We start from the raw sequence: 8,036 nt of genomic DNA on the forward strand, positions 1-8,036 counted from the left end.
TCCACTAAACTTTACAGTTGGCACTAGCATTCGGGCAGGTAGCGTCCTCCTGGCCTCCGCCAAACTCAGATTCGTCCGTCGGACTGCTAAAACGTGATTCCCCACTCCAGAGAACGCGTTTCCTCTGCTCCAGAGTCCAATGGCGGCAAGCTTTAAACCACTCCAGCCAACACTTGGTATTACGCATGGTGATCTTGGGCTTGTGTGTGATTGCTCGGCCATGGAAACCCGTTTCATGAAGTTTCTGATGAACAGTTCTTGTGCTGACCTTGCTTCCAGAGGCAGTGTGGAACTCAAATCAAATTTGCCCCCCGAATACAACAGGTGTAGACCTTACAGTGAAATGCTTACTTACGAGCCCCTAACCAACAATGCAGTTTAAAAAAAATACAGATAAGAATAAGAAATAAAAGTAACAAGTAATTCAAGAGCAGCAGTAAAATAACAATAGCTAGACAATATACAGCGGGGTACCGGTACAGAGTTAATGTGTGGGGGCACTGGTTAGTTGAGGTAATATGTACGTGTAGGTAGAGTTATTAAAGTGACTATGCAGAGATGATAACAACAGAGAGTAGCAGCAGTGTAAAAGAGGGGAGGGGGGAAATGCAAATAGTCTGGGTAGCAATTTGATTAGAGGTTCAGGAGTCTTATAGCTTGGGGGTAGAAGCTGTTTAGAAGCCTCTTGGACCTAGACATGGCAGCTCCGGTACCACTTGCTGTGTGGTAGCAGAGAGAACAGTCTATGACTAGGGTGGCTGGAGTCTGAATATTTTTAGGGCCTTCCTCTGACACCGCCTGGTATAGAGGTCCAGGATGGCAGGAAGCTTGGCCCCGATGATGTACTGGGCCATTCACCCTACCCTCTGTAGTGCCTTGCGGTCGGAGGCCGAGCAGTTGCCATACCAGGCAGTGATGCAACCAGTCAGGATGCTCTCCATGGTGCAGCTGTAGAACCTTTTGAGGATCTGAGGACATATGCCAAATCTTTTCAGTCTCCTGAGGGGGAATAGGTTTTGTCGTGCCCTCTTCACGACTGTCTTGGAGTGCTTGGACCATGTTAGTTTGTTGATGTGGACAGCAAGGAACTTGAAGCTCTCAACCTGCTCCACTGCAGCCCCGCCGATGAGAATGGGGGCGTGCTCGGTTCTCTTTTTCCCCGTAGTCCACAATCATCTCCTTTGTCTTGATCACGTTGAGGGAGAGGTTGTTGTCCTTGCTCCACATGGCCAGGTCTCTGAACTCCTCCTTATAGGCTGTCTTGTCGTTGACCAGGCCTACCACTGTTGTGTCATCGGCAAACTTAATGATGGTGTTGGAGTCGTGCCTGGCCGTGCAGTCATGAGTGAACAGGGAGTACAGGAGGGGACTGAGCACGCACCTCTGAGGGGGCCCGTGTTGAGGATCAACGTGTTCGATCTGGTTTAAGTCCGGGTTCTGGCTGGGCCACTCAAGGACATTCAGAGCAGACAGTATCTGCTGTAAAGATGTGCTCATTGTGTGGAAACCAGGGTCTGGCTCCCAAAACAAGGTTCCTCTCATAATTATCCATACCCGAGCCATCTCCACCCTGGTACCTCCCTGCACAGAAACACCAACTCAGTCCGAGAGACGACAAGACCATCATAAATCAGTTGCTAGAGTTAAATCTCAGAAGCTCCTCAGTTCACACAGACACAATAGAGTTCTAAGAACCCTATGCTGTTGCATAAAACAACCATTTGTTGCAATAACAGTTTTATAACAATCTTGTAATTTCTTCACGAAACGTCCTGAGCAGGTTTTCGTTAAGGGGCTCTCTGTATGTATTTTACCCTTCCCCAGATCTGTACCTCGACACAATCCTGTCTACGAGCTCTACAGACAATTCCTTCGACCTCATGGCTTGGTTTTTGCTCTGACATGCACTGTCAACTGTGGGATGTTGTATAGACAGGTGTGTGCCATTCCAAATCATGTCCAATCAATTGAATTTACCACAGGTGGATTCCAATCAAGTTGTAGAAATGTCTCAAGGATGAACAATGGAAACAGGATGCACCTGAGCTCAATTTCGAGTCTCATAGCAAAGGGTCTGAATACTTATGTAAATAAATGTATACATTTGCAGACATTACTAAAAACCTATTTTCACCTTGTCATTATGGGGTATTGAATTTAGATTGAGGAAAAACATTTATTGTATTGATTTTACAATAAGGCGGTAATGTAACAAAATGTGGATAAAGTCAAGGGGTCTGAATGCTTTCCAAATGCACTGAAGATTAGGAATTCACCAGAATGTGTATTTTATTTCAGTCAACATCTATATTTGTGTGTAAATGTTTGGAACCAATGAATGGGTCAAAATGTCCCAATTAGTGACATCTATTAAAAACAAATGCTATATTTGACCCTGAATCTAATTTAATAACATCACTCGCTCTCTCCTCTCTCCCCATTTAGCAGAGTCTGACAGTATGTGTCTAACATCATTGAAGTATGTTAAGTATTTTCCCATGAGATGTGGCAGTAATATGAAGTTCCAGCCAGTTCGACTAATGATATCCCTCTCTCCCGTCTTGGACTGAAGGAACTTAGATATTCAATAACCTTAAAGAGAGTGATGGGCTAGTCAAGGTTATAAACAACCACAGTTTATAACTTTCCATTTCTGAGAAAATACTAGTGGGCTTATGCTGTATATAGCTCACCAGTTTGTAGTCCTAAAAACAAGAAATTAAACCTCTGGTTCGTTCAGCAATTCCAATGGGGGAAATTAATGGGGAAAGTGGTTTTGGGGTAAACGCCAAAAATAAGGTCTCAGGTTAACACAGGCTTAGGAGACCTTATTTTCGGCATTTATCCAAAACCTTACAAAAAAAACAAATTTCCCCATAGGCTTTGTCAAACGAGCCATGGCGGAGTGAGTCGTTCTTAGTGCCTACAAAAAGACCCCATTATTATTGTTCTCTATTCCATGAGACTTTTTTATTTTAGATTATTATTGCATTCATAAAGTTAGTCTATAATTGTCCCACTGGGCAAAAACTGGTTGAATCAACATTGTATTTTTATGTTGAAATGACGTGGAAACAAAGTGATGACGTTGAATCAATGTGGAAAACTGATTGGATTTCAAAAAGTCAAAGTAAGGGAATTTCATTTTTTTTTTACCCAACTTTTAACTTAAGTCCAATGACATTTTTGGTTGATTTCATTTTTAATTCACGTTAGTTGACAACTCAACCAAATGTCAACGAAAACTAGATGTTGAAATGATGTCTGTGCCCAGTGGGATGTCATGTGATGTTTCACACTATCATCATGTAAATGTGGGGCTGTATACCCAACTCTTTTTCAGATATTAATTTGCCCCATTGTGTCTGGGTACAGATAAGGTTATCCACATTCAGACTGCGTTTGATAACTGAAGGCGTGCCTGATCAACTGCTTTTGCTGCCCATGGGTTTACTGTGTGTATTTGCTGTCTGTGGGTGTGTTTGTCAGTGTAGTTGAATTTCTGTGTTACATAGTGGGTGGAAGTTTGTGTATGTGCAATAGAACACTGTCTCTCTCAGGAAATGGTTAAACCACATGACAAACAGGTCTGAAACACAACTTTGCTCCTCACCTAGTTAGCTTCTGTAGCAGACAATGATTTGAATTATTTCTATAGCTGATTTCAAAACTCACCATGTGCCTTTCTCTTCTTCGCTGACGTGTGACCGGTGTAGTAACTTTCGCTGGAATTAACACACAGTTAGTGTGAGAGCTCGCAACCAGCCATTCAAAACAAACTACTGCTGGGGCTGCAACAGTACTCTCTACCCTCCTTACTACCTTACCACTACCATCAACATGACAGGTGGTTCATTGGTGTCTGTAAAAGTGGAGCCTTCTATCTATGCATTTAATTTCACCTTAATTAAAATATACACTGAGTATACAAAACAGGTAAATCCAGGGTGAAAGCTATAACCCCTTGTTGATGTCACTTATTAAATCCACTTCAATCAGTGTAGATGAAGGGGAGGAGACAGGTTAAAGAACGATTTTTAAGCATTGAGACATGGATTGTGTATGTGTGCCATTCAGAGAGCGAATGGGTAAGACAAACAATGTAGGTGCCTTTGAACGGAGTATGGAACTGTATTAGGTGCCAGGATGACCGGTTTGTGTCAAGAACTACAATGCCACGGGGATTTTCACGCTCAACAGTTTCCCATGTTTATAAAGAATGGTCCACCACCCAAAGGACATCCAGCCAACTTGAAATAACTGGAGTCAACATGGGCCAGCATCCCTGTGGAACCCTTTCGACACCTTGTAGAGTCCATGCCCCGACTAATTGAGGGTGTTCTGAGGGCAAAAGGGGTTCCTAATTAGGAAGGTGTTCCTAATGTTCGGTATACTCAGTGTATTCTTTATGTGTTTTCAAATGAACATTTCATGAACTCAGCTTTTATAGTAGACTTAAATTAAGTTCTAATATTGAATATCTCATTTTTTAGAGATGCCATAACAGTTCGATGTTGTAGTGTGGAAATAGGATGTTGTTGGCTAATAAGTGAGAGGCCACAGCCAGTCAGTCTCCACGACCGCAACATGCTGACTCTGCACTCATAAACGCACTCAAAGAACGACTGAGTTACTGGGACTGACTGGTAGCTCATCGAGATGCGTGTTTGTTCTCCATCATCAAGGCTATTGTTGCTGCACAGCAAGATGTAGTCTGGCTGCCATGTGTCACATAATGTCAATGATTGTAAATGTCTACTCTACATACAGCAGAAGATAGAGAGCAAACACATTGCTGTTTCTTGTTTGATACATGCGGCTCAGGTGAGAAACCAGAAAATCGGGTCATAGATACAGTAGATTGCTACAGTGTGACACGAGTCGACAATATTTCCCCATTCCATTCGCTCCATTGACACCTATCCGTCTGATGTGCTAGTGAAAGTCACCAAATATGCCATGTCATGGATTAATGTCAATCCCTCAGCACTGCGGGTATCCTGCTGCTGTTGCTGTGTTGTTTTGGTAGTGCAAAACCAGCTTCTCCATAGCAGTCCCATGCAGCTCCCTTCCTGTGTTTTGTGGCAGGCAGGCCAGGGTTAACTGCTAAGCTCTTTGCAGGCAGTTAAAGCAGTGTGTCCATCTAAGCAGAAAATATCCTTACAGCTCAAATCTCACCCTGTCGCCCTGCGTTTTATTATACGGTCAATGTCTGGGCCCTGGTCAAAAGTAACGCACTATGTAGGGAATAGGGTGCCATTTCGGACTCAACCCGTGTCTGAACTGCCATGACAGCTCTCATGACTGTAGCTAAAACAGATACGCCGCCTCTGATCTTTAGAAACATGTACAGTTGAAGTCAAAAGTTTACATACACTTAGGTTGCAGTCATTAAAACTCATTTTCAACCACAAACTATAGTTTTGGCAAGTCGGTTAGAACATCTACTTTGTGCATGACAAGTAATTTTTCCAACAATTGTTTGTAGACAGATTATTTCACTTATAATTCACTGTATCACAATTGCAGTGGGTCAGAAGTTTACATACACTGAGTTGACTGTGCCTTTCAACAGCTTGGAAAATTCCAGAAAATGATGTCATGGCATTAGAAGCTTCTGATAGGCTAATTGACATTTGAGTCAATTGGAGGTGTACCTGTGGATGTATTTCAAGGCCTACCTTCAAACTCAGTGCCTCTTTGCTTGACATCATGGGAAAATCAAAAGAAATCAGCCAAGACCTCAGAAATAAAATTGTAGACCTCCACAAGTCTGGTTCATCCTTGGGAGCAAATTCCAAATGCCTGAAGGTGCCACGTTCATCTGTACAAACAATAGTATACAAGTATAAACACCATGGGACCACGCAGCCATCATACCGCTCAGGAAGGAGACACGTTCTGTCTCATACAGATGAACGTACTTTGGTGCGAAAAGTGCAAATCAATCCCAGAACAACAGCAAAGGACCTTGTGAAGATGCTGGAGGAAACAGGTAAAAAAGGTATCTATATCCACAGTAAAACAAGCCCTATATCGACATAACCTGAAAGGCCGCTCAGCAAGGAAGAAGCTACTGCTCCAAAACCGCCATAAAAAAAAGTCAAACTACAGTTTGCAACTGCACATGGGGACAAAGATCGTACTTTTTGGAGAAATGTCCTCTGGTCTGATGAAACAAAAATAGAACTGTTTGGTTATAATGACCATCGTTATGTTTGGAGGAAAAAGGGGGATGCTTGCAAGCCGAAGAACACCATCCCGACCGTGAAGCACGGGGGTGGCAGCATCATGTTGTGGAGGTGCTTTGCTGCAGGAGGGACTGGTGCACTTCACAAAATATATGTAAGTCAGGAAGTTAAAGCTTGGTCGCAAATGGGTCTTCCAAATGGACAGTGACTCCAAGCATACTTCCAAAGTTGTGGCAAAATGGCTTAAGGACAACAAAGTCAAGGTATTGGAGTGGCCATCACAAAGCCCTGACCTCAAGCCTATTGAACATGTGTGGGCAGATATGAAAAAGCCTGTGCGAGCAAGGAGGCCTACAAACCTGACTCAGTTACACTAGCTCTGTCAGGAGGAATGGGCCAAAATTCACCCAACTTATTGTGGGAAGCTTGTGGAAGGTTACCCGAAACGTTTGACCCAAGTTAAACAATTTGAAGGCGATGCTACCAAATACTAATTGAGTGTATGTAAACTTCTGACCCACTGGGAATGTGATGAAATAATTAAAAGCTGAAATAAATCATGCACTCTACTATTATTATGACATTTCACATTCTTAAAATAAAGTGGTGATCTTGACCTAAGACAGGGAATTTTTACTAGGATTAAATGTCAGGAATTGTGAAAAACTGAGTGTAAATGTACCTGGCTAAGGTATATGTAAACTTCCGACTTTAACAGTGCATCATGAAATTGGATTCTTCAAACAGTTTATTGATAACACTCCTTTATTGCTATACTGCAGGCAGGCATAAAAAGTAGTTATTTGTAACCAGACCGCCAGATTTTTTACACACATTTTGAAAAATTGTATGAAATACACTATATTTGGTTGCTTTCAGTTTGATCCTCTATATAAATATATTATTTTATGCCCTGTAGAATATGGCAGACACATGTAAACTGTACTGTAAAATAACTGTGACAACTGCTGACGTCAAAAGGGTAGTAGGCCTACGGCAGAATATTCATAATCTTGAAGCGATGTGTTGAGTGGCTAGCTATGAGAGTTGAATGCACATACTAACACAATATCCAGGTTCTCTCAAATGAGACTAACCTGGTTAAATAAAGGTTGAATTTAACAAAAGCTAATAGAGCCATGTTAACAGACCTTACACGTGATCTTTCTCGCCCATTGTGTCTCATGAATGTAGTCCTTCTTCTTTGACTGAGGGGCACCATGCTGCAGACACAGATGGAAATGGGGACACTTGCTGCCTTATAGACAGAGCAGAGGGACAATGGAGCTAAATCACATGATACCGGCTCTGCCATAACCTCATCTCTTTGGCCTGTTATTCTCATTGTGGCTGTGTTGTCCTTTCGGCTGAGCTGGTTACATTCAGACTGGGCCAGCTGGCAATGACCCCAGTCCTCTCTATTCCTCTCTGGATAAGGAGGTGGAGGAACAGTGCCAGGACACAGAGTTTCTCTCATATAATTTCAATTAGTTCCACTTTTAAAAAATTCTAATTCAGAGTTCTAAGAGTTCTATTCCATTGAGAGTTCCACCCTGCTAATTCAGGTTACAGTGGCCTACTGGGGTCAGGGCCTCTCGCTGCCCTGTTCCCAGGATTGTGTATGGAGCATCGATTGTGTATGGAGCACCATTATGCCACATACGGTAACCCATGTTAGCAGGGTAACATGCACTTAAAGTCTCCCATTCCCTCTCCTTAACAGATTGCTTTGAGATTGAGAATTAAAATACCGTATTACCACAGACTATGTGTTACTTAACTAGAAGTGCAGAAACATTAGGAACACAGGCACAGACTAACATCATAACTATACAGAACAAAAAT

The sequence above is a fragment of the Salmo salar genome, chromosome 22 (genome assembly GCF_965601325.2).
Source record: "Salmo salar chromosome 22, fSalSal1, whole genome shotgun sequence".
NCBI lineage: Eukaryota > Metazoa > Chordata > Actinopteri > Salmoniformes > Salmonidae > Salmo > Salmo salar.